This window comes from Vombatus ursinus, unplaced genomic scaffold (genome assembly GCF_900497805.2).
Source record: "Vombatus ursinus unplaced genomic scaffold, bare-nosed wombat genome assembly UNPS02014830.1, whole genome shotgun sequence".
NCBI classification, from domain to species: Eukaryota; Metazoa; Chordata; class Mammalia; order Diprotodontia; family Vombatidae; genus Vombatus; species Vombatus ursinus.
The window spans coordinates 21,424,948-21,430,947 of record NW_020954608.1 but is presented as its reverse complement, the minus strand read 5'-3'; the positions used below and the strand labels follow the sequence as shown (position 1 = coordinate 21,430,947).

Sequence of the window (6,000 nt, the reverse complement as noted above, 5' to 3'; positions counted from 1 at the left end):
AGAGAGAGAGAGAGAGAGAGAGAGAGAGAGAGAGAGAGAGAGAGAGATGAGGCCTTTATCAAAGAACCTTGATGTAATTTTTTTTTATTTCTTCATTGTCTCTGGTACTTTATAGTAAAATGTAGTTTCCCTGATTATCTCTTTTAATTAAGTCTCTTTTTGCTTTTATTTTGTCTGAGATCATGATTGCTACACTGTCTGTTTTTACTTCATCTAAAGCATAATAGGTTCTGCACTAGACTTTTATTTTAATTCTGGTCTGTTTCAAGTGTGTCTCTTGTAAACAACATATTATTGGATTTTGGTTTCTAATCCATTCTACTATCTGCTTTCATTTTCTGGTTAAGCCCATACCATTCATACTTTCAGTTATGATTGCTATCTTTTCTCTCCAACCTATTTTCTTCTGTTTATCCTTGTCTCTCTTTTTATCCTGGTCCTTCACAAAAATCTGTTTTGCTTCTGACAATGTCTTCTTTAATTCATCCTTCCTTTTATCAACCCCCCAATATTTTGTATCCTCTTCTGCTCCTATTTCTCTATTTCTATATCAAACTGATTGTGTGTGTGTGTGTGTGTGTGTATTCTTCCTTCTTTGAACCAATGTTGATAAGAGTGAAGTTCAAGCATTGCCCATCTCACCCTCATTTTCCTCTCTAATATAATAGCTCTTCCTTGTATGTCTCTTTTTTGTGAGAAAGTTTACTGTATTCTTCCTCTCCCTTCCCCCTTTCTCCCAATGCAATCCTCTTTCTCATCTGTTCATTTATTTGGAGATCATCCTGACATAATTGACTCATACTCATGCCTTCTGTGTAAGTGGATACCTTCTAACTGCCTTAAAAATTATAAAGTTCTTAGGAGTTACAAGTGTCATCTTCCCGTAAAAGAATGTAAACATTTTAATGTTATTGAGTCCTCTATGATTACTCTTTCATATTTACATTTTTATATTTCTTTTGAGCTTTGTGTTTAAATGTCAGATTTTCTATTCAACTCTGGTCTTTTCAGCAGGAATGCTTAAATGTCTTCTAACTCATTAAATATCCATTTTTTCCCTAGAAGGATTATACTCATTTTTGCTAGTTAAATTATTCTTGCATCTAATCATAGCTCCTTTCCCTTCCAGAATATCATATTCTAAACCCTTAGATCCTTAAATATGGAAACTGCTATAGCTTGTGTGAGCATGACTGTGATAGCCCCATGATATTTGAATTATTTCTTTCTGCCTGTTTGCAATATTTTCTTCTTAATATGGGAATTCTGGAATTTGGCTATTATATTAAGGGAGTTTTCATTTTAGGATCACTTTCAGGAGGTGATTGCTGGATTCTTTCAATTTCTGTTATATCCTCTGGATCTAACCTATCAGGGCAGCTTTCCTTTTTAATTTCTTGAAATATGATACCTAGGATCTTTTTTTATCATGTCTTTTAGGTGGTCTAATATTTCTTAAATTATCTCTCCTTTTTTTTAGGTGCATTCCAGTTCTAAAATATCTATTTTTTTTGGTTTTGTTTTTATTTTTAACATGTGTTTTTAAAACTTTGGGTTACAAATTTTCTCCCTTCCTCCCTCCCCACCCACCCTCATTGAAAAGGCAAACATCTCAATACAGATTATAGATGTGTAGTCATGCAAAACACTTCCATAGTAGTCCTGTTATGAAAAACTAAGTATATTTCCCTTCATCCTATCCTACCTCCCCAATTATTCTATTCTCTCTTTTGACCTTGCCCCTCCTCAGAAGTGTTTGCTTTTGATTATCTCCTCCCCCAATATGCCCTCTCCTCTATCAACTCCCTGCTCTCTTGTCCCCTTCCCCTCTTATTTTCCTGTAGAGTAAGATAGATTTCCATACCCCATTGTGTAAGTTATTCCCTCCTTAAGTCAAATCCTATGAGAATAAGATTCACTCATTCCCTCTCACCTTCCCCCATTTCCCCTCCACTGTAAAAGCCTTTTCTTGTCTGTTTCATGTGAGATATTTTACCTCATTCTACTTCTCCCCTTCTCCTTCTCCCAGTATAATTTCAGGAGGTGATAGGCAGATTCTTTCAATTTCTATTTTGCCCTCTGGTTCTAAAATATCAGGGCAGTTTTCCTTGATAATTTCTTGAAAGATGATATCTAGGATCTTTTTTTTTATTGTGGCTTTCAGATGGTCCAATAATTTTTAAGTTCTCTGTCCTGGATCTATTTTCCAGGTCAGTTGTTTTTCCAATGAGATATTTCACATTCTCTTCTATTTTTTTCATTCCTTTGGATTAGTGTTACAGTGCCTTGATTTCTCAAATTGTCACTAGCTTCAATTTCTCCATTTTAATTTTTAAGGAAGTATTTTCTTCAGTAAGCTTTTGAACTTCCTTTTCCATTTTTCCAATTTTGCTTTTTAGGGCATTATTCTCATTGATTTTTTGGGATCTCTTTTGCCATTGGGTTAGGCTATTTTTTAAGGTGTTATTTTCTTCAGTATTTTTTTGAGTCTCCTTTAGCATCATTCTCAGTTTTTCCTCTACTTCTCTTACTTGCTTCTCAAAATCCTTTTTAAGTTCTTCTATGGCCTGGGACCAATTCATATTTTTCTTGGAGGCTTTGAGTGTAGGAGCTTTGGCTTCGTTGTCTTCTTCTGGTTGTATGTTTTGATCTTCTTTGTCATCATAGTAAGATAATATAGTCTGACTCTTTTTGTGCTACTTGATCATGATCTCAGTCAATTACTTGAGTTATAAACTCTTTGCTAAGGTAGGAGTCTGTTTCCAGTGTGGAGAATGTACTGTCCCAAGCTTCAGGGGTTTTGTGCTGCTGTTTTCAGAGATACTTCTAGGGACCTGTAAATTTTCAGTTTTTTCTAGGTGCTATGATCAAGGGCAAGGTGTTTACTCCTTTCCTGGCTTGTGCTCTGTTCTATGAGCACTCTTTTCTGTCTTAGAACTGTGAGGAGGGTTTCCTCTCCCCAGCCACTACAAGCTCCACTACACCAGTGCTCCTTCTTGCCCCAGGATCGCCACCCAGAACTGTGACCCAGATCCAAGCACAGGCAAAGCAAGGGAATCCTGCACCAGCAGTTAGATCCCTGCAATCCCCCTCTGATCAGCCACTTGATTCCCCTTCAGTCTGTGGGCCAGAAGCTCAGGAGGCAGCTGTCACTCCTGGGAATGGGGCTGGAACCCCACTGTGCTTCTCTTTCAGCACCGCAGAAACAGACTTTTCCCACTGACCTTCTAAGTTGTCTTTGGTGTTCATGGGTTGAGAAGTCAGGAAACTGCCACAGCTGCCTGCAATTCAGTCCTCTGAGGCCTACTCCAGGTTTGCTGTGGCCTGTGCATCCACACCTATCTGCGCTCCTCTCCCCACCCAATGCAACATACCTTTTTGATCAACAATCCAGGCATCTTTGGCTGGAAATTTGTTTCACTCTGTCTTTTTGTAGGTTCTGCTGCTTTAGAATTTGTTTAAAGACATTTTTTATAGGTATTTGGACGGGTTTGGGGGAGAGCTCAAGAAAGTCACTGCTCTGCCATCTTGGCTCCGCCCCTTAAATTATCTCTCCTTAAGTGATTTTACAAGTCATTTGTTTTTCTGATGACATATTTCACATTTTCTGTTTTTAAATTTTTTTTTTACTTTATTTTATTGTTTCTCAATATCTCATATAGTCTTTAGCTTCCACTTGCCAAATTTTCTTTTTTAATGAATTACTTTCTTCAGTGAGCTTTTGTACCTCATTTTCCATTTGGCCAATTCTGCTTTTTAAAGAGCCATTCAGCGAATTTTGGTTGTTTAAAGTGTTATTTTCTTCAATATATTTATGCCTCTTTTAACAAATTGTTGATTCTTCATAATATTTTTGTATCATTCTCATTCCCTCCCCCCCAATATTTCCTCTACCACTTATCTTTCTTCACCTCCTCCAGGAATTCTTTTTGGGCTTGGGTCCAATTAGCATTTTTCTTAGAGGCTTTGCTTGTAGTTATTTTTACATTGTTTTCTTCTGAGATTGTATCTTGGTTTTTTCCCTGCTACAGGAGTAGCCTTTTATTATCAAGTTCTTTTTGTTGTTGTTATTTGCTCATTTTTTTCCAAACAATTTTTTGACTTTGAACTTTACTAAAGTTGGGCTCCACTCACCTGGGGTTAGGGAGGCACTGTCCCAAGCTTTAGACTTTTTCCTACTGTTGTGTACATGATTAGTTCTGGAAATCTACAAGTTTTCAATGCTTCCAAGGTGATTTGATCTAGGGAGAGGTGTGGTCACTGCTTTGCTGTTCTACTGTTCTACAGTTAACCCTGGAAGGGACCCTGCTCAGCTGTAGCTATGAGTGAGTTCTTCATGACCTCAGCACTGTGAAAAGGGTACCTGCTTTCCTGTAGTGATAGTGCTCCTCTTCACCTTGAAGCTGTGACCTAAAACTAAATATAAACAATAGAGTTGCCAAAACACCAGCTGCACCCAGTGCCAGCAAAGGGTCCCCTGGGTTACCTTTCTGACCAGTTATCTGACTCTTTTACTGTCTTAAGGCTGAGCTCCTGAAGTTGCTGCCATAGCTCTCATGGCTGCCTCCAATGCCCACAGCTGGTACTGATTCTGCATGCTCTTTGGACAGACTCCCAGCCTGGTGTCATAGGCCTCTCCTGCCAACCTTATAAGAAGTCTTAGGCTGGAAAAAAAATGTCTCACTCTGACTTTTTTTTTTTTTTGCTTTCCCACTTTGATTTGGAGTGTTATTTTAAAGTTTGGAGGAGAATGTTGGGAGAGTTCATGTTGGTTGCTGCCTGTACTCCACCCCCTTGGCTCCACCCCTTCCTGTAACAATTTTTAAAATGTCTACTATATCCCCTTTGCAAAAAAAATGCTTACTTTTAATTTTAGAGGTGTGTGTGTATGTGTGTGTGTGTGTGTGTGTGTGTGTGCACGCGTGTGTGTGTGATAATAAAAAGACTCTTCTAACCTTATAATGTATAGTAGGTTTGGGGCATGAATGAGTTGTTTGTTTGATAAAATCCATGTCTACTTCTGTTGAATCAGGTGGTTTGTGATTTTTTAAAATGTGATTATTTGTATTTTTTCCTATTATTGAACCATCCTTATATCCCTGATAAATCCAAGTTGCTCATTATGAATGATGTCTTAGGTGAGTCATTGTAGTAAATTTGAGAGGTTTCTTTTAAAAAATCTTTAATCAATATTCATTAATGTTATTATTACTCTATCATTTATCTTTGGTGCTTTAGCACTCCATTTTAGATATAAAGGCTCCATTTGTTTCATAAAAATAATCTGATAGAATGCCTTCTTTCTCAGTATTTGAGACTAATTTGTGTAGTTTTGCTATTATTTGTACTTTATATTTTGATATAATTCTGATGTGAATCTATTAAAACCAGGAGCTTCTCTCCTTCCCCTTGCTAATTGTATTCCTTTTCCTGATTTTTGATTATTTAAGATCACTATTTCATCTTTCATTAGTTTGGGTATTTTTTTCAAGTACTCTTTTAGGTCTTTTGCTTTCCTTTTTGTTATTATATAATAGATATTTTTCATTTGCTTTGTTGGTTTGATTTCTGCCCTCTTTTTCATGAGGTTGGCTAAAGGTTAGATAAGTGCTATTAAGAATTCTCAGTGTCAAAGTAAAAATGATTGCTCTCAACTCATATTTGTTATACTCTCCTGATAGTCAACGTTCATCCCTTAGGAGGACCCAGAAGTGCCTGCAAGAAAACAAAACCAGTAGCCTCTGATATCTTCCTTTTTGGTTAGACTAAGGGTGAGGAACCTGTGGCCTCCAGGCCACATGTGGTCTTCTAGCTCCTTGGGTCCAGCCTTTTGACTGAGTCCAAGTTTGACAGAACAAATCCTTTTATTAAGGAGATTTGTTCTGTGAAGTTTGGATTTATTCAAAGGACCGCACTTGAGGACCTAGAGGGTCACATGTGGCCTTGAGGCCCAGGTTCCCCACCCCTGGGTTAGACTATCTCCTCCACCAATAAACTTGG

General features: G+C 37.5%; 1 protein-coding gene across 1 annotated transcript in view; it reads left to right on the top strand.

Moving 5' to 3' along the window:
* The window catches only part of PCLO (piccolo presynaptic cytomatrix protein), a 539,133-nt gene that overhangs the window by 192,214 nt on the left and 340,919 nt on the right, over window positions 1-6,000 (top strand). The window lies entirely within an intron of this gene.